General features: G+C 40.2%; 1 protein-coding gene across 1 annotated transcript in view; it reads left to right on the top strand.

The window, feature by feature from the left end:
• Window positions 1-21,670, top strand: part of LOC126199685 (protein O-mannosyl-transferase TMTC1-like) — a 229,400-nt gene that overhangs the window by 85,252 nt on the left and 122,478 nt on the right. The window lies entirely within an intron of this gene.

Here is a 21,670-nt window from a genome sequence, read left to right as displayed (position 1 = left end):
TACTAGTGGTAGTATTTCGAGCTTATAATAACGTACTTCTCTAGTGAACTCGTGCCGACAACTTTAGCTAAATCGGTGCCATGATTACACACTTGCAAGATCTCGTATAGTCAAAAATACCTCATACCATAGAACCTGTTTCAGATAAGAAATTCAACTTAATGAGAGTTTCAGCAGCCATGGCGATCTTGTCTATGGGAGTTGCAATTGGTGTCACGGCGTCAACACGAGCCCTCCAACGATATCAGATATAGAATATGAAGAACGTCCAACACTTTGTTTCCGTCTTTCATATCGCTGTGGACCGCAACAGAACAGATTGTAAAGCATCTGGATCACTCGAAAAAAAGTATGTGCTTTATGAAAACTCTCAGGTTCATGTGTTCCACAGAAGACTATGACAAGCACACAGAGAAAATTTGTCAAAAGGATTTCACAAAAGGAAATGTGTTTGAGCTCCTTTATAAGGCCTTCTCATATTATCTCCGTTATCAGAACTTCTCGATGGCAGTGTTTTAAGATGGCTCTGAGCACTATGGGACTTAACATCTGTGGTCATCAGTCCACTAGAACTTATAACTACTTAAACCTAACTAACCTAAGGACATCACATACATCCATGCCCGGGGCAGGATTCGAACCTGCGACCGTAGCAGTCGCGCTGTTCCGGACTGAGCGCCTAGAACCGCTAGACCACCGCGGCCGGCCAGTGTTTTAAGAGTAGAGATCGAATTAAATGTGCAGTAGGAACTCTTGTTTCCTGATTACAATTTACGGATTCCTGCAACAACTCATTTATTTCATATTCATCAATTTTCTTACTGAAGTTCACGTAACACACGGTCAAAGTGTTTCACGTAACTCGTGAATTGTAAATTGTTGCTCTTTTGTTTATTTATTTTTATTATTATTATTAGCGTACCAACGCATATATGAAAAGAGTTACGTGAAATACTTTTTGCGTTGCTGTGCTTTGAATTTCTTTATCATCATTACCTTTTAGCAAAATAAAATATATATATATATATATATATATATATATTGAAGTCTTATTGTTCTGTATCTGGCCTATAATTAAAGGAACGTTTTTTTGTAACTGTAACTCATGCTAAGAATCAATATATCTTCCCTACTTCATAGTTGAAATTTGAAAATTGAAATTACTTTGTTATGAACACTGATGTTACAGTTCGTATGATCGTTCAAAAACACAAGTTTGCAGTGGATTTTATTTCTCGGTAAAATACTATTTCATACCACGCCTAGCCCAAGAACATGAGACTCTCATTAAAAAAAAATACGTTGTCACTATAAAGTTTGCCAGACCAGAACGGAGCACAGCAAGATTCCTATCAGATTCTGAAGGTACATTAACTTATTTGTACTTGGTACTATATCCTATCAGCAGCCCGCGTCAACCTGCAACACATCATAAAATCTGCTGATCTGCACTGCCAGTCTGGGAGCTAAAAGAAATAATATTATTTTACTATTATTTTACCGCTTCCTTGCGGTATGCTCGACTATATTGTAAGTCGTTTAAATACGCCGCGGCAGCGGCTCTTCGTTCTCCACGCAGCTCAGCACCACAGATAATATTTATATAACTGAAAAATGTCTCAACAGGATGGGATAATAGGCAAGCAAGCTTTAACAATTAATAATACAAGTTTTCATTTAAACAACTCTATTAAAACATTTAAATATCTCAGTGATTACAGACCTTTGTGAATTCACACGTAATGGCGTACATTGCTTAGTCTCGACAAAAGAATGCCACATTAGCGTTCTCTACGACAACACAGGAGATCTTACTCGCACAACTTCCAAATTAAGAAGACAAAGACATTCATATTCATCACGTATTATATACTAGTTCCTTTTTTAATCTCTGTTTAACATTTATCTTCTGTGTCGGTTTTATTACTCGCCGACGCAGACGTTCTCAAAAATAAATAATAAAAAAAAAATACATAATTTTATACAATGACACAATATGATACACCTAATTTTCCAATTACTACATAATATGTTGTTTTTGTTTCTTACTAGACGTTACAGGTGGTCTGTCCAACAAACTATGAATCAGAAGACGTTGCAACAGTAACTGAATAATATCTCTCAGCTTCTCTCCATTACAAGACGGCAAGATGACAGGATGGGCTCAACTTGAAATAAATTCATTTTGAGTATCACATGACAGATAACGCACTTGCAAACGATTTCGAAATTCTTGTCCGCCTCTGACTTCATTAATATATTTTGCAGAAAGTTGATTATACTAACAGAAGAACTCTAATTTCCCAAGGAAGTTTCCATTATTTGGATCTCCAAGTGGATACTTCCTGAGAGAAATTCCTGAGAAGAACCTCTCGGGGCCAAGCCTATTTGACCAAGAAATAATGTGACATCATGTAATGTGAGAGTTCCCATGTAAGTTCGCTATTCTGTTGTCTAACAAAAGAACCACATTACCTTTTTACTTCTGGACATCAGCATGGCCGATGTACCTCTCTTAAGTCATTTCATATCTCCTCTTTTATGGTTCGTTCAGGGCAACTATATATAAATAGATGTTTTGTTTTGTGTTTACTTTTAACTGCAAAGTATTTTCTGAAGCCCTATATTTCGTGTAACCTAAGGACATCACAAACATTCATGCCCGAGGCAGGATTCGAACCTGCGACCGTAGCGGTCTTGCGGTTCCAGACTGCAGCGCCTTTAACCGCACGGCCACTTCAGCCGGCAATATTGTTGGAAACCCTGCCAAATTATACAGAGGTTTCACAGTTATTTTGGTAGGATTTCCAGCAAAATTTAAAGAAAACGCATTTATGACTCCATCTCAAGGTGGTTTTAGCGCACGAAAATTTAAAGAAAATATTGTGCATTCAGTATTAAACACGAAATAGTGCTGTATGCAGTTCACCTGTGAGAATCATGAAAGCGAAGAAATGAAGTGGAAAGAAAGAGCTACAATGGTTGTGTTGGAGCTGGGGTGTTCTATTATTATTACATGATGCAAACATAATTTTACAATATAACTTTCCGATATTTGTCAACTGAGCACACTCCTGTCCTATCACAGTCAGTAATCAAAAATTGCTTCACAGTCCGTCAGCAATGCTGCTAAATTTTACTTAATGTACTAAATTTTTCTCTCTAAATTTCTACGTGTCACAATTGTGCACAAATGGCGTATGCTAAGTGCAACAGGTCTTGACTGTACCGTGATGCAGATGCAAGTCCCTTCACACCGGATTACGTACGAGACCTTACTTCACCACGTCCCAGACTACTTCGTATACTGACCTAACCTATCACATCTCAGCACACTTGCTGCTCCCCTCCTAGACGCTACTGACTTTTCTGACAGTCACTCTAAGGTGAAATAAGTTCACAACATTCGAACCAATACGACGACATTAAATTTGAAAACAATGTCTTTACATCCACGCAAATGGGATGAGCATTTTGATATAAAACATGAAGATATTGGCCAAATGTATATTCATGAAATGATAAATTTAATATATAAGATTTTGCGCAAGTTGAACCATTGACCTTTACTTCTACAGAAATGATCCGACCAAAACATATAACACATAATATTATTAGTATTCTTTCCTAAGTTTTGACTGGAGCTAGTTAAACTTTATTGTGTTACATATTCACCAATTTATGGTAACAAGACTTAATACAAGTATAACTACACATATTCATAACTATACGGATAGGAAAGGATGAATTATATAAGAAACTATGCCCTAACTGAAGACGGTGGCCTGTAATTATTTGCTTGCTAATTTGACTAAGTGGTGGTCACTTTTGCATTGACATAGTTTCTTAACACACTAATGTATAAGTAAATAAGAATATCGTGCCGACAGCGAATAGCGCTTTCCAATTGGAATCTAAAGATAAGTTTCTGATTATTGTGAATGCTTTTGTTCAGCAGTAAGAATTTTACTTACATAGTTCGTAACTCAAGTAAGGGTACTAATAATGACTTTTAAAATAAATAAATGACATAGTCGCCTCCCCCCCCCCCCTTCACCTGAGTAGAGAGCAGAGGACTTTCATACAACCATGTGAAACTACCAAAGAATTCCTTCTTTGGGAGGTAGTTCCACTCACGCGCCTCACTAGCTTGAATGTCGGCTATGTCGTCAGAGCGTAAACCTTTCACGTGAACCTCTGCGTTTTGTGGTACGGTCGTGCTGATGATCAGTTACGACGATTATATCCAGAAAACAACCATCCACGATTTACATTTACGCGGCAGGTGTCCAAGCTCGTTGTTTTTGTTCACGAATCATGAAAGAAATTTTGCACGCACATTTCTCTTCTTCGAAAGATTTTGGAAAATGCCTTACACACCTAATTTAGAGACGTTGCTCCATTGAGATTTGTGACACAGTGACACAATAGGGCCGTACGTTCACTACTTAACTCCGCCTGTTCAACAACTGACTGTCCGGTTGCACATGTTGTTTACAGCTGTTAGTTCAAGCTGCCACCGTAGTAACTGTGCCGACGTTGTTTGCATTCCAGGAAAGAAAATCGGTTTCTACACTTTGTGGACGGACGGGGTATTCCTCGTGTATGAGACTGTCGGCGAAAGTTTTCAGGAGACAGTTAAACATATGTTAGCAGTGTCGGATATCGGAATCTTTCTGAACGTTCAAGTAGTAAAGGGTAGAGAAAACAGTCGCAGTGATGTTTATTGCATCCCTAGATTTAGGTCACTGTGTGGCCACCTTCTGTGTTAAAAACTTGTGAAGAACAATTACAATAGCGTAACATGCATGCCTTATTAAATGTACAGTTTCATAAGCTTTAAATGTAAGTCACTCATAAAATACAAGCCAGTAAATGTAAGTTAACATTAAAAACACTTGTAGATGCACGTAGTTCTACCTCGGCTGTTTATGTCAGAGGTTCAGCTCACACTGTGGCTGCTGTTTAGAATTACAGTACCAATTTACAGTGCCCTCCTTACATATATGATGTATTGACAACATTTCAAAAAAAATGGTTCAAATGGTTCTGAGCACTATGGGACTCAACTGCTGAGGTCATTAGTCCCCTAGAACTTAGAACTAGTTAAACCTAACTAACCTAAGGACATCACAAACATCCATGCCCGAGGCAGGATTCGAACCTGCAACCGTAGCGGTCTCGCGGTTCCAGACTGCAGCGCCTTTAACCGCACGGCCACTTCGGCCGGCTATTGACAACATTTATTGACTTTATTTTGCCTTATAATTCGTATGTTTTATCGTTTTATTTATCATTTTACCCTTTTTAAAAAGTTATCTACATAAAACAAATAGTGTGTTTCTAACTAAAAGCAATGACTGGTAGTTTACATTTGTACATAGTGATAACTGTGTGAGCTAGCCAGTGGCTTCAGTTATTGCTGCACATTTTGCAACTGAATATGTTTTAAAAAATACAAAATATGTCGTTTAATGACCTAAGTTAACAAAATGTTTTAAAACAGTGCTGTATACTAACTACAGTTAAATGAATTGGAACAGACAATACTGGTGCTAAAAGTCGCACCACCAGTAGTATGGCGAATGGCCAGGAACATTTATGCTTTAAAATGGCCTCTCTTATAAGTTTCGTATACAGATCCATCATAATTAGCACGGTCTGGTGCTGAAGATGGTCACACAGTGACAGGAATATAGGTATGCAAAAAACATCGTTGCAACTGAGTGCTGAATACAGTCGCCATGCACAACTGTTTCGGTATGGTATCAAGACTTCCTGACAGTGATACAATGAGATAACATGCTCCAGTTCTTCCTGCTCTGTCAAGCTCCACAAGCTGTATAACCTATAAACCACACAACGGTGACATACTAGGTAAAGATGTTAAAGAAGTGCTCACCACAGTGTTACTGCTGTTTCAAATTAAAGATGTGGTAGGGACTATTCTTTAGAATTAGCAAGATTTTGTTCCGTCACACTGCTAAATGAGAAGTGGCTAACAGTTCATATGGAAACAACTACAAATTGATTCAGCCATAAACAGATGTGAAGTAACAATTTTTGTGAGGCTTTTATTGTACGTGTCTGATGAAATGAAAGATCCTGCAGAAGATCAAACTCATATGTAAGACTACGTTGGGGCACTTGCTTTCCCGAATGACGGTGTAAGGAACCAACCACACTGGATGGAGCAGTGGTTGACACTGGACTTACTTACTGGAGGAACAGCATTCACTTTGCCTTGCAACTATTTGCACCATGTTCTCTATTGTTCCCCCAATCACTCCAGAAGTACTGGTGGCTATATACCTGACGATTTAGAATTCGGCGAAGCGTTACGAATTTGCGTTACTTATTTCCTCAGAATTAATATGAACTTGTAGTATAGGTTGCAGTCTGGAACCGCGAGACCGCTACGGTCGCAGGTTCGAATGCTGCCTCGGGCATGGATGTTTGTGATGTCCTTAGGTTAGTTAGGTTTAACTAGTTCTAAGTTCTAGGGGACTAATGACCTCAGCAGTTGAGTCCCATAGTGCTCAGAGCCATTTGAACCATTTTGTAGTATAGGCCACATTGTTGTTGTTTTGGTCTCCATTCGGAAAAATTGTCCGATACATCTTTTTGCACTGCTCTATTCAAGGGCCGGCCGTGATGGCCAAGCGGTTAAAGGCGCTACAGTCTGGAACCGCGCGGCCGCTACGGTCGCAGGTTCGAATCCTGCCTCTGGCATGGATGTGTGTGATGTCCTTAGGTTAGTTAGGTTTAAGTAGTTCTAAGTTCTAGGGGACTGATGACCTAGGAAGTTAAGTCCCATAGTGCTCAGAGCCATTTGAACCATTCTATTCAAGGCAAGTGTCTTCATCGCTGCATTACTAAAGTAACGATTGATTGAGGCTTCGAGATATAACCCTCAATAAGGATCTGCTTATTATTATTTAAGTATAAGGACTGTACATCGTACCTTCGTAGTATGTATGAGACTGTTAATATCACCCATACGTTTAGTTACAATAAGGACCGATTTGGAAAGATACACTTAATAACTTCTCCTGCATCCTTCCCACGCCCTCATACAGTATCAACTTAATTTCACGTTATTACTGTTCGCCATTGCAACTGAAGTATCCACATAAATTTCGGCCTTCTACTTAACTAGGTTTAGTTTTTGTCTTCTGCTACTAGGTACTGCCGCACGTCGCGCACAAAAAGTCGTGCTTACAAGTAGTCAGTGGCTCTTAAATAGAAATAAATTAACCTGGAACACATAGTAAGGAGAAAAACGTTTGTGACTGGATACAGTGAACATGAAAAGTCTGCATGCACTTTTTGCTAGAGCTGTTAGGATTTTCAGTGACATTTAACTTCGCCAGCAGCAGTGTTCTGATAAATGAGCTGTTAGCTTACTACTTAAATTAGTTGTAGTTTTTACAGCACAGTAAATATAGCAGTAGTTTATCTGATTCCAACTTTCAAACTACTGTACGTACGTTTTCCACTTGGATGTGACACACGACTTTTCTAGAATTATTATATTATTCTGTTTTAAAAGTGGTAGAGAACAGAAATTCTAACTGCCTGATGTAATGCATCCATACAGGTTGCTGACAAAAGGTTGAAGATTTTTGCTGACGGGGTCAGATTCAATAAAATTCTTTATGGTTGTAAATCGTGTCACATCACGAAATGATGGCTCACTGTTTCATCTAATATTGTCAGCTGCCATCGCAGAAGCATAAAACACTACTGGAGTTAATTCACTTGAAATGAAGTAGCTTTGTTGCAGTACGAATTAAAGAAATTCAGTCTAATTTATTGTGAGCTATTACTGAGGCTATTTAAGCTTATTTCTTTGAAATGCTGACCTTATTTGAATGCAAATATATTCAGACGATAAGCAATTTGAAATATGTAGATTAAGGATGACGGAACTGAATAAACGAAACACTCGACATGTAATCCCACCGGCTAGGATAGTAGCATTGTACTCTACAGTCTTGGACATCGTGGCATTAAGAAACAAGGAATACGAGCCAGTAATATCTACGCTAATGTGGAACGTGGCTATTTCGAGATAGTTGTTACCGAGACTCACGTAATATTACGCAATAATAATTTCGTTATTTTACATTGCAGGTAATTAGGTGGAACAGTGATTATACTCCGTCTGCGCTTACGAAGCTAAGTTTAATTGTAAGGTTTCGTTTAAACGACTGCAGTGGTAATCCCTATGCATATCCTGCTTCTCTTCCGGCAATGCGAGACTTGCAGACTACGTACCTGAAGCCAGACGCTGATAGTTACTACTGAAAGTGCAACAATTACAGCTCTGCGACTATCTGTTAATTAATGCTTCAGCAGCGTTCATGAGTTATCGAAAAATTTATGTTGTCTTTCAATGACTGAATATTGCTTTCATGTCGATAATGTCGGTGACTAATTCCAAACATTGGTATTACCCACTATATCAATTCCGTGTAAAGATCGGGAGAAGCCAAGAAACCTGGACATTCCTCCCATTGGGTATCTTTTCTCTGTTATATGTTTTCGTTTGAGTAAAGTAATACCAGCACTCTTGGGCCATGCAGTTCAAGTTGCAAATAATAACGATTGCAATAAATCAATTCTGTGTTTTTATCGTCAATCCATAAGAACCGTCGAGAATACTCGGATAATCTCTGTTGACGCGATATTGATAGGAATCTCCCATTTGTAGGCTATGAGATACATACAAGGGCGTATCAAATATTAACTTGAATTTAAAGCTGTCGGCTGTGGTAGTGCACATAAATGGGCGCCACCTTGACAGGATGTTGGTGAGGATGTCTAGAAGAGCACTGTGATCAGCTTTCCCCTTGCCTTGCGGCCTTAGAATGCGGCCTTGCGTTGTCGTACCGGCGTAATTTGTTGCAATATGCGCCTTTTCGTGAACCAATGATATCTTCCCTCTAACTGTGCACGGAGGCTCGCCATCAGTTTCGCAGGCTTGGTGCCTTCTTTCGCAAGAAACGTAATGATTTTGCGCTACGCAGCATACCCCTTGCTCTCTCATTGTGGTCTGACTATAGCGGCATGTCACCCTAACTGCTGCATTCACTGGGCAACTCTGGAGCATCCTCCTTTCTGCTTTTGAGTTATTACTTGGTAAGATGCAGCCCGGCACTAATTCCTCTCCTGTACCAGTCTTTTCGTGTTCTCCATTACTTTCTGGATGTATCTCAGTCTGTGACTTCCTCTACAGTTTTTACTGTCTACATAGCTCTCTAGTATCATGAAAGTTATGCCAATACTCTCCCTTCTTCTCGTCGGTGTTTTCGACATAGACCCTTGCTTGCCGATTCTGCATCTCCCAGTGAGATAAACTGCTTAAAGTGTGTGGTGATTATTTAAGAATGGAAGCATTTCATTTGGTCCCGTTTTGGCGGGAGTCTACAATTTAACTATGACGCAGCACCGCAGCCCAGAGTTCATCTACCTGGGCAATGCCTGCCACCGCGCGACGAAGACACCGCCGGCTACAACGTAAGACACCTTCGCTGCTTGTCACGGGCAACCAGCTCTGAGACACCGATGTAACCACTGTGTCGTCGCAGCGCCTGGTGTGCCAGAGCTGAGGATACACTTATATAGTTGTCTAGATCGGTGGCAGGAAGAACAAGACTTTTGGTCAGGTGAATACAGGGTTATAAATACAAAATCAAATAGGGGTAATGCAGGAGTAGGTTTAATAATGAATAAACCAATAGGAGTGCGGGTTAGCTACTACAAACAGCGTAGTGAACGCATTATTGTGGCCAAGATAGACACAAAGCCCATGCCTACTACTGTAGTACAAGTTTATTTGCCAACTAGCTCTGCAGATGATGAAGAAATTGATGAAATGTATGACGAGATAAAAGAAATTATTCAGGTAGTGAAGGGAGACGAAAATTTAATAGTCATGGGTGACTGGAATTCGTCAGTAGGAAAAGGGAGAGAAGGATACATAGTAGGTGAATATGGATTGGGGGGAAGAAATGAAAGAGGAAGCCGCCTTGTAGAATTTTGCACAGAGCATAACTTAATCATAGCTAACACTTGGTTCAAGAATCATAAAAGAAGGTTGTATACCTGGAAGAATCCTGGAGATACTAAAAGGTATCAGATAGATTATATAATGGTAAGACAGAGATTTAGGAACCAGGTTTTAAATTGTAAGACATTTCCAGGGGCAGATGTGGATTCTGACCACAATCTATTGGTTATGAACTGCAGATTGAAACTGAAGAAACTGCAAAAAGGTGGGAATTTAAGGAGATGGGACCTGGATAAACTGAAAGAACCAGAGGTTGTACAGAGTTTCAGGGAGAGCATAATGGAACAATTGACAGGAATGGGGGAAAGAAATACAGTAGAAGAAGAATGGGTAGCTCTGAGCGATGATGTAGTGAAGGCAGCAGAGGATCAAGTAGGTAAAAAGACGAGGGCTAATAGAAATCCTTGGGTAACAGAAGAAATATTGAATTTAATTGATGAAAGGAGAAAATATAAAAATGCAGTAAATGAAGCAGGCAGAAAGGAATACAAACGTCTCAAAAATGAGATCGACAGGAAGTGCAAAATGGCTAAGCAGGGATGGCTAGAGGACAAATGTAAGGATGTAGAGGCTTGTCTCACCAGGGGTAAGATAGATACTGCCTACAGGAAAATTAAAGAGACCTTTGGAGAGAAGAGAACCACTTGTATGAATATCAAGAGCTCAGATGGCAACCCAGTTCTAAGCAAAGAAGGGAAGGCAGAAAGATGGAAGGAGTATATAGAGGGTTTATACAAGAGCGATGTACTTGAGGACAATATTATGGAAATGGAAGAGGATGTAGATGAAGATGAAATGGGAGATAAGATACTGCGTGAAGAGTTTGACAGAGCACTGAAAGACCTGAGTCGAAACAAGGCCCCGGGAGTAGACAACATTCCATTAGAGCTACTGATGGCCTTGGGAGAGCCAGTCATGACAAAACTCTACCATCTGGTGAGCAAGACGTATGAGACAGGCGAAATACCCACATACTTCAAGAAGAATATAATAATTCCAATACCAAAGAAAGCAGGTGTTGACAGATGTGAAAATTACCGAACTATCAGTTTAATAAGTCACAGCTGCAAAATACTAACGCGAATTCTTTACAGACGAATGGAAAAACTGGTAGAAGCGGACCTCGGGGAAGATCAGTTTGGATTCCGTAGAAACGTTGGAACACGTGAGGCAATACTAACCTTACGACTTATCTTAGAAGAAAGATTAAGAAAAGGCAAACCTACGTTTCTAGCATTTGTAGACTTAGAGAAAGCTTTTGACAACGTTAACTGGAATACTCTCCTCCAAATTCTGAAGGTGGCAGGGGTAAAATACATGGAGCGAAAGGCTATTTACAATTTGTACAGAAACCAGATGGCAGTTATAAGAGTCGAGGGACATGAAAGGGAAGCAGTGGTTGGGAAAGGAGTGAGACAGGGTTGTAGCCTCTCCCCGATTTTATTCAATCTGTATATTGAGCAAGCAGTAAAGGAAACAAAAGAGAAATTCGGAGTAGGTATTAAAATTCATGGAGAAGAAGTAAAAACTTTGATGTTCGCCGATGACATTGTAATTCTGTCAGAGACAGCAAAGGACTTGCAAGAGCAGTTGAGCGGAATGGACAGTGTCTTGAAAGGAGGATATAAGATGAACATCAACACAAGCAAAACGAGGATAATGGAATGTAGTCAAATTAAATCGGGTGATGCTGAGGGGATTAGATTAGGAAATGAGACACTTAAAGTAGTAAAGGAGTTTTGCTATTTAGGGAGTAAAATAACTGGTGATGGTCGAAGTAGAGAGGATATAAAATTTAGACTGGCAATGGCAAGGAAATCGTTTCTGAAGAAGGAAATTTGTTAACATCGAGTATAGATTTAAGTATCAGGAAGTCGTTTCTGAAAGTATTTGTATGGAGTGTAGCCATGTATGGAAGTGAAACATGGACGATAACCAGTTTGGACAAGAAGAGAATAGAAGCTTTCGAAATGTGGTGCTACAGAAGAATGCTGAAGATAAGGTGGGTAGATCACGTAACTAATGAGGAGGTATTGAATAGGATTGGGGAGAAGAGAAGGTTGTGGCACAACTTGACTAGAAGAAGGGTTCGGTTGGTAGGACATGTTTTGAGGCATCAAGGGATCACAAATTTAGCATTGGAGGGCAGCGTGGAGGGTAAAAATCGTAGAGGGAGACCAAGAGATCAATACACTAAGCAGATTCAGAAGGATGTAGGTTGCGGTAGGTACTGGGAGATGAAGAAGCTTTCACAGGATAGAGTAGCATGGAGAGCTGCATCAAACCAGTCTCAGTACTGAAGACCACAAGAACAACAACAACAGATCGGATGGAGTACTAAAGAACTATTTTGGTCATTGATGATTTCTCTGAAGACAGCTCCAGCCTTCTCGTGTCACCCTTGCAGTCATACGAGACCAGGACGCCCCACATGGGAGTCGAACGCATCCTGACAAGCATAAAAGCGGCCCCCACAACCCAGCAGCAGATGACTGACACCAAATGTGATGGCTGTGGATAGGAAGGTGTGTGGAAGGGATTCCCTGCCGTCCGCAGCTCGTGGTCGTGCGGTAGCGTTCTCGCTTCCCGCGCCCGGGTTCGATTCCCGGCGGGGTCAGGGATTTTCTCTCCCTCGTGATGACTGGGTGTTGTGTGATGTCCTTAGGTTAGTTAGGTTTAATTAGTTCTAAGTTCTAGGGGACTGATGACCATAGCTGTTAAGTCCCATAGTGCTCAGAGCCATTTGAACCATTTTTGATTCCCTGCCGGAAGTGGATAGTGGTGTAGATGACATAGGCAGCTAACTCTCTACTAAAATCATGTGTTAACAATCATAAACAATCGAAGAGCAATATGTCTGCAGCAGGCAGATAGCAGGCCGCAGTCAATGACCCTAGCGTGCTGCTCAAACTGTATGGGTCTAACTGTATGTCTCGGACCTCTTGGTGGCGGCTACAAAGAGTCCACACAGTCAGTGATCGGTGGTACGTGTGCCGGAGACAGCCGTGGCGGCTGTGTTGTACGTACGGCACTGTCGACACAGACGCCATGTCAGTACTACCGTCCAGCTGATTTAGGACCACGTGCTGGTCCTGGAGGATTTAAACACCGCTGCCTGGCACTAAACGTTGTGGGAGAGTACTTGTTTCCGTCTCGCATCGAACTTCTGAAATAGGGCCGTTGTTGTACGTGCAGGTGTTCCGGGAAGGAGGTCAACGCTAAAGTGGTCAAACAGATAAAAGAACGCAGCGTCAACAGGTCTTTATTCATGACTCTTGGTGGCGATCGTGGCCTTGATTTGCATCTAAGCTGTGGCTGATTTTCACACCACTGCTTATGAGTCATTGATATTACAGTCATAAAGTGACGTTTTATTGTTTTGTGATGTGCAGAAAAGCAACTTGCCAGTTTGTGCAACACATTTCAATTATTGAAACTTTTGTCAGACAGTAGATAACCACATACCCGCAAAAGTATGAGTTACTAGTAATAGCGTCTGCAATGTTATTGAATTACAACATGAACAGTGAGGAGCCGAACACAGTTTCTCGGGACACACTTGAAGTTGTTTCTGCGTCTCTAGATGACTCTCCATCCATGATAACATTCTGTGTTCTTCCAGTGAATTAGTTATCGGTCCAGACACAAATTACGCTTCATACCCTACAAGATCATGCTTTCGCTGATAGGGGATAGTGTTTCACTACTAAAATGCTTTTCAAAAGTCGGGAAATATTACATATTTCTGACTACCTTCATCTATGGCGTGTAGGATGTCATGTTACCGAGGCGTGAGACGTGTATCATGTGACAGATGTTATCGGAGTCGATGCTGGTTCTCACGGAGGGTGTCATTAAATGATAATGGTCACATTACAGCTCACTGTTGTCACGTTTATGCATTCGTAATTATGTTGCAATGTAATATTCGAAGAGAGGAAGTTTCTCACCGGACTACACAGAAATAGCATCTCAATGTGACTGAAATTACAGCTTTAGGCATTGACATTGTCTCATCGTCTCTTTTAATATTTACTAATACTAATTAATCGATAACCCCATTTGGTCATGAACTTTTCTACGTAAGTAATTCTGTTTTACACATTTTACCTTAACTTTCTGTAATATATCTCTTTTGCTTTCATAACAAACATTAATTCTCCCTTTTGATTTTCACACTCGTGACATTGTAACAAAACATGTTGGAATAAACCCATTTATTCTCCTATTCCTTTACGAAAATAATATAATTTTTCTTTCATTTCGTCTCGTTTTCTTAATGATGTGTATACGATACTTACATAAAATAGTTACCTTCTTATTTAGAATTAATTTCATATAGTTTGATTATCCGAAAACGGAATTTCTCAGTTACAGATAATGAGTAATAACCTTCCTTGGAGATAACTAGCAAGAATAGATATCAAGAATTTAGGTCTCACAGAAACCACGTTGAAATCGGAAAAGATGTGAGTTGGTAAGTAACTCTGAATGTATTGACACAAATCGTTTGAAAGTTCCTCTTTTCAATAAGTATTTTATCTTTTCCAAAAACCAAATATTTCACATCTTAAATTTTTCCGATATCCAGAATGTTCCATTTTTAACCCTCCTGTATTTGCAGGATTCGGTTGCTTAGTATTGCAACGTAAGTTTTGCTGCTTATGAAAATTCTCATTTGATCTCGGAAAACTGTTAATTCGATAACTACTCTACACAGCAAATTAGCCATATTTACTGAGGAAAAGAAACTGCCAAGGAAGTATAAGTGGTATTTAGAAATAAGCCTATGCAACCTTATTAATTTTACAGTTATCTCACATACAGTTAAACCAAATTCCTTTTTGGCTGACTGTGATTCATTTTTTTTCTCGTGGTAAACTAAGATGTTACCAGTACTGACAAATTGAACAATTATCCATATGTTCGTCTGTAAGTAGAGCCACCAGACAACAGTTCCGGAAAACCTAATCTCGCTATCAACCGGTTAACATCTTACGATCATTAGAAATCAAAATGTATGATTAATTGGTGCTGTAACGTTTGCCAAGCAGATATGTCGTCTAAATCATTTTGCAATTGCTTTTGACCATATGATCACTTTAAAAGACGGTAAATAACGGCCTCATCAGTAAATAATGTAAGAGGGCTTCTCAGAATGTTTCCTGAATCGTTTATGGATGGGGAACAGCAGAGGCCATATAACATTTTCTTGGGGACGCCAGATACTCGTATTACTTCGGTTTTACTCGATGAGTTTCCGTCAATTACTGCGAACTGTGACCTTTCGGACGCGGAACCACGAATCCAATCGCACAACTGAGGTAATACTCCGTAGGCATGTAATTCGATTAGAACTCGCTCTGGAATCTTGAAAAACGGAACCTGCCTGACATCCCCTGTCGATAGGAGTCATTGCTTCGTGTGAATAAAGATCTAGATTTGTTTCACGAGAACGATATTTTAAGAATACGTGTTATTTGTCAATAAAGCATATTCCTTGAGTTAAGTCATAACGTTCGAACACAGCGTGTGTTGCAAAATCCTGCTACAAACGTAGTTCAGTGGATTATTCCTATCTGATATCTGGAGCTCTGGTGTGACCTGCGCAACTTGGCAGCCTTTATGTACGGATCTATCGGCGAGTGAGTGGTTGTGCATAATAGCAAGGTATGGCGCAATTGTCTCCCCATACTCTGAAAGGAATCTAACTGGTATATGTACAATTTGGAACGAAGACTTGGCGTTTATTACATGATGCTTAGCAACATTGAGGGTATCTGCGGCTGAGGCATTCAAGTTCGCTGTTGTCCTTGATTAAATTTCTAGAATATTTACTTGGTCTTCTTTGGTGAAGGATTTCGGAAAGCAGTGTTCAGTAACTCTGCCTTAATGAAATCGTCGTCTGTAACATGACCATTGCTATCGAGCAATGAGGGTATTGATTGCGTGTTGTTGCTGGTGTTTTTTACCTACACCAGAATCTCTTTTTTTTTACTTTTTATTTTGACAGATTTCGGGACATAGTTTCGTTGTGGGAACTGTTAAAAGCGTGTCGCATTGAAGATCACACTAAATTTCTAGCTTCTGTAAAAATTCGCGAAACTTGGGGATTTTGCGTTCTTTTAAATTTGTCAGGTTCCAAATTTTAGATGAAATGGGAACTGTTTCTCTTGACTGCTGTTTTACAACTTAAAAATCTAATGCTGTATTTCTATTCTTACATTAGCACAAATAACACTTAGTGCCTCTGTATTAATGGTAGTTGGAAGATAAACTTTCATCCTCTTATTTTGCTGAAAACTGAAATGTTTGAGACGGTAGCTCTACAAAAAATACAACCTGATTCTATCAAAGAAGAGGACAGCAACAAGCCACGGTTGATAATGCCAGTTATTTATACAATTAGCGCCGCTACCGGTTTCGAATCGAGAGGTTTATCTGCAGACGGCTATTTACACATGTTAAAAAAAAAAAGACCAGTGAACAACCAATTGAAACAACAACAAATGTACTAAAAACGGGAACATGCGTTTGAAGATAAACCTGTTGGTTCGAAAGAGAAACGGCACTAATTGTGTAAATGAACAGCATTATCCACAGGGGGTCGTTGCTGTTTTCTTCTCTCTCAGAATCAACTTTAGAAAGCTCTCTTGTTGTCACCATCAACCAGTCAGTTTCCTTCTACAGCAGTTAGAACGTTCTTAGTGAAGTATTTATTTTCTAATAGATAACCTTCTCAATATTACGTACACAAACCAGTTATGTACAAAGAGAGGTACTCATCATTTTCGTTCGTCTGACAAATGTCTGATTTAGCACTTAGAATTCTTTTCAATTTTCATTCTTCACACGATTTTGTGACTCACTCTGGCAAGAGTCAATTACTGACACTCTTCTTCTGTAATGCGATTTGTAGAGATCTGATGAGTGTAGAGGAACAAGTGCTGAGATTGTTGTGAACTTTTCGCTGAGCATGTTGACACTGATAAATTTTTTTTGAGTCTAACTGCTAGTCTGTGTTCTGTGTACCCTTTACAAACTGAATAGGAGAAGCTGATCATCGCAATGTGTGTTGGGCATAATGGACGTAGAAAGATTCCAAGTTTATCCTAACCGTGTTGTACATATTATTTGACAGTCAGGTTACTAAACTAGGCAGTGTCAAGGAGCGGGAGTCTCCCGGATCATAGCGCTTCCGAGTAATTTAAGCAGAGTATGTACAGCACACGGTCGCCTTTTTTTTTTTCTTTTTTTTTTTTTTTTTTTTTTTTTTGCAAGGGGAAGCCGACATTGTTTATCCGCTTATGATGTGTCGGCGACGCACTGCGACGACAGAATTGAGGCGCACGCCATGCAGACTTTCTAGAATGATTTGACACAAATTATTTGGTAAAAAATTTCATTTTTGCGAAACTTATAGCTTAATATGTTGACGTCATGATGACACACCCAAAATTTTCTTAATGATCATAGTCATTGTGATATCTTAAGTCAGACACTACACGAAATTTGAAAAAGTTTGTGATGAAAAATAGGGGTCGCTATGATTTTGTGTTTAGTGCGTATTACATAGTATGATATTTAGTTAACATGTTGTATTTTTGTTTTGACTTGGGTGTAGGTCTCCGTCTGTCATCAATCTCGATAAAAAATGATCCTATGTACTGCACTCATTTGCTATCGCCACACCAACGATAAAGCCTGACTTAAATATCCATAACATTTCTCATATCTCTTAAGTGATTTTTACATATCGAAACGAAAATTTGGTAAATGATAGAACGCAAAGAGAAGAATATTTTGCCTTATGGCTACTTTGCGAAACTTCATTATATACCATGTCATTCCACTAATACAGACATTTTGATGAAGGAATGTAGTTTTTAAGGGCCATCGATAGCTGGTGAAATGAGAACTGCTGTGACTTTAGGAACAACGTAATTGAAGACATTACACGTTAATTTTTGTACTGAAGATGTGTTTTTCATAAGCTCCCCAGTTCCTGAAGTAACTGCGTGTGCATAACAGGTTAGTGAGGTGACAGTGTGTAAGCTCCGCTGTGTTACCGCAAAAGAAGCAAATTTTAACAGTCAATAAGAAAAATATAGGGCTGACTCAAAATTAGCCTCTCATGACACTTCTCTGGAAGTTACAAGTAAACAAGTCATGCAAAAATATGTCCCTGCTTTTGCTGCATTTCCAACAGAATTCTTTCTAAATAATAACCAAAACAGAGGTGACAGTACATATTTTTGGATGGTCACCGTGCAGATCTGTGCATGGAGAGATTCCAGTTAATTTACTTTTCAGTCTTCTGACTGATTTGATACCACCCACCACAGTTGGTTGGTTGATATGGTGCAGGGGACCAAACAGCGACGTCATAGGTCCCTTCGGATTAGGGAATGATTAGGAAGGGAGTGGGTCATGCTATATCACAGAAAGCATCCCCATATTTGTCTGAAGCGATTTACGGAAATCACGCGCAACCCACCACGAATTCCTCTTCTGTGCCAGTCTTTTCTTCTCAGAATAGCACTTGCAACCTACGTTATTTGATTGAAATATTTCAAACTCTCTCCTCCTCTAAAGTTTTTATCCTCTACAGCTCCCTCTAGTACCACGGAAGCTATTTTCCTGATGTCTTAACACATGTTCTATCATCCTGTTCCTTCGTCTTGTCGGTGTCTTCCATATTTCCTTTCATCACTGATTCAGCAGAGAATTTTCTCATTCCTTAGCCTAATAGTCCACTTAATTTTCAACATTCTTCTGTAGCACCACATCACAAATGCTTCAGTTCTCTTCTATTCCGATTTTACCACAGTTCATGTCTCACTGCCATACAACGATTTGCTCCAAACGTACATTCTCAGAAATTTCTTCCTCTATTTAAGGCCCGTTTTTGATACTACAAGGCTTCTCTTGACCAGTGATGAAGTTTTTGCCTGTGCTTGTCTGTTTTTTACATCGCCTTGGCCCCGTCACAGGCATTACTTGGCTTCCTAGGTAGCAGAGTTCTTTAACTTCATCTAATTCGTGATCACCAATCCTGATGTTAAGTTCTTGCTGTTCTCGTTGCTGTTACTTCTCATTGCTTTCGTCTTTCTTCGATTTTCTCCCAAACCATATTCTGTATTCATATTACTGACCATCCAAATCAACACATCTTCAGTTTCGCTGAGGATAGCAATGTTATCAGCAAATCTTATTACTTGTGTCCTTTCACCTTGGGTTTCAATTTCTTGAAACTCTCTTCTATTTCGTCATAGCTTCTCTGATGTGTAGACTGAACAGCAGGTCCAACTACATCCCTGTCTTACGCAATTTTCAATCTGAGAACTTTGTTCTTGGTCTTCCTTGTTAATATTAATATTTGCCAAAAATGTGAGCACAGGATTCAGTTTAAAACTTTACTTCCCCTACGGTATTTCACCTACAGCACGCTGACTGCGCACCTGCAACCCCCACCACCACCGATCTCCCACGCTTGCTCTGCCGGCTGAGCATCAACTGGCCACGTTATTCTGCGCGCGGTCTAACGCTACGACAAGTACACGTCAGTTGTGGTAACCATTGATCGTGACCGGGCCAAATATCTCAAGAAATAAGCGTCAAACGGAAAAACTACAAAGAACGAAACTCGTCTAGCTCGAAGGGGCAAACCAGATGGTTCTATGGTTGGCCCCCTAGATGGCGCTGCCATAGGTCAAACGGATATCAACTGCGTTTTTTTAAATAGGAACCCACATTTTTTATTACATATTCATGTAGTACGTAACGAAATATGAATGTTTTGAAAATGGCTCAAATGGCTCTGAGCACTATGGGACTCAACATCTTAGGTCATAAGTCCCCTAGAACTTAGAACTACTTAAACCTAACTAACCTAAGGACATCACATACACCCATGCCCGAGGCAGGATTCGAACCTGCGACCGTAGCAGTCCCGCGGTTCCGGACTGCAGCGCCAGAACCGCACGGCCACCGCGGCCGGCATGAATGTTTTACTTGGACCTCTTTTTTCGCTTTGTGATAGATGGCGCTATAATAGTCACGAACACATGGCTCACAATTTTAGACGAACAGTTGGTAACAGGTAGGTTTTTTAAATTAAAATACAGGACATAGGTACGTTTGAACATTTTATTTCGGTTGTTCCAATGTGATACATCTACCTTTGTGAACTTATCATTTCTGAGAACGCATGCTCTTACAGCGTGAGACCTGTAAGTACAATATTAATGCAATAAATGCTCAAAATGATGTCCGTCAACCTCAATGCATTTGGCAATACGTGTAACGACATTCCTCAGAACAGCGAGTAGTTCGCCATCCGTAATGTTCGCACATGCGTTGACAATACACTGAATCATGTTGTCAGGCATTGTCGCTGGATCACATTAGCAAATATCCTTCAACTATCCCCACAGAAAGAAATCCGGGGACGTCAGATCCGGTGAACGTGCGGGTCATGGTATGGTGCTTCGACGGCCAATCCACCTGTCATGAAATATGCTATTCAATACCGTTCAACCGCACGCGAGTTATGTGCCGGACATCCTTCATGTTGCAAGTACATCGCCTTTCTCTCATGCAGTGAAACATGTTGTAGTGACATCGGTAGAACATTACGTAGGAAATCAGCATACATTGCACCATTTAGATTGCCATCGATAAAATGGGGGCCAATTACCCTTCCTCCCATAACGCCGCACCATACATTAACCCGCCAAGGTCGCTGATGTTCCACTTGTCGCAGCCATCTTGGATTTTCCGTTGCGCTATAGTGCATATTATGCCGGTTTACGTTACCGCTGTTGGTGAATGACGCTTCGTCCCTGAATAGAACGCGTGCAAAAAATCTGTCATCGTCCCGTAATTTCTCTTTTGCCCAGTGGCAGAATTGTACACGTTGTTCAAAGTCGTCACCATGCAAATTATGGTGCATAGAAATATGGTACGGGTGAAATCGATGTTGATGTAGCATTCTCAACACCGACGTTTTTGAGATTCGCGATTGTTGCGAAATTTGTCTGCAACTGATGTGCGGATTAGCCGCGACAGCAACTAAAACACCTACTTGGGCATCATTATTTGTTGCAGGTTGTGGTTGACGTTTCACATGTGGCTGAACAGTTCCTGTTTCCTTAAATAACGTAACTATCCGGAGAACGGTCCGGACACTTGGATGATGTCGTCCAGGGTAACGAGCAGCATACATAGCACACGTCCGTTGGGCACTTTGATCATAACAGCCATACATCAAGACGATATCGACCTTTTCAGCAACTGGTAAACGGTCCATTTTAACATGGGTATTGTATCACGAAGCAAATACCGTCCGCACTGGCGGAATGTTGCGTGATACCACGTACTTATACGTTTGCGACTATTACAGCGCCATCTAGAACAAAGCGAAAAAAGTGGTCCAACTAAAACGTTGATATTTATTTACGTACTACACGAATATGTAATAAAAATGTGGGTTCCTGTTTTAAAAAAACGCAGTTGATAACCGTTTTACCTATGGCAGCGCCATCTAGCGGGCCTACCATAGCGCCATCTGGTTTCCCCCTTCAAGCTAGACGA

Source organism: Schistocerca nitens, chromosome 8 (assembly GCF_023898315.1).
Source record: "Schistocerca nitens isolate TAMUIC-IGC-003100 chromosome 8, iqSchNite1.1, whole genome shotgun sequence".
In the NCBI taxonomy this organism is placed as follows: Eukaryota; Metazoa; Arthropoda; class Insecta; order Orthoptera; family Acrididae; genus Schistocerca; species Schistocerca nitens.
This window is presented reverse-complemented; position numbering and strand designations above follow the sequence as displayed.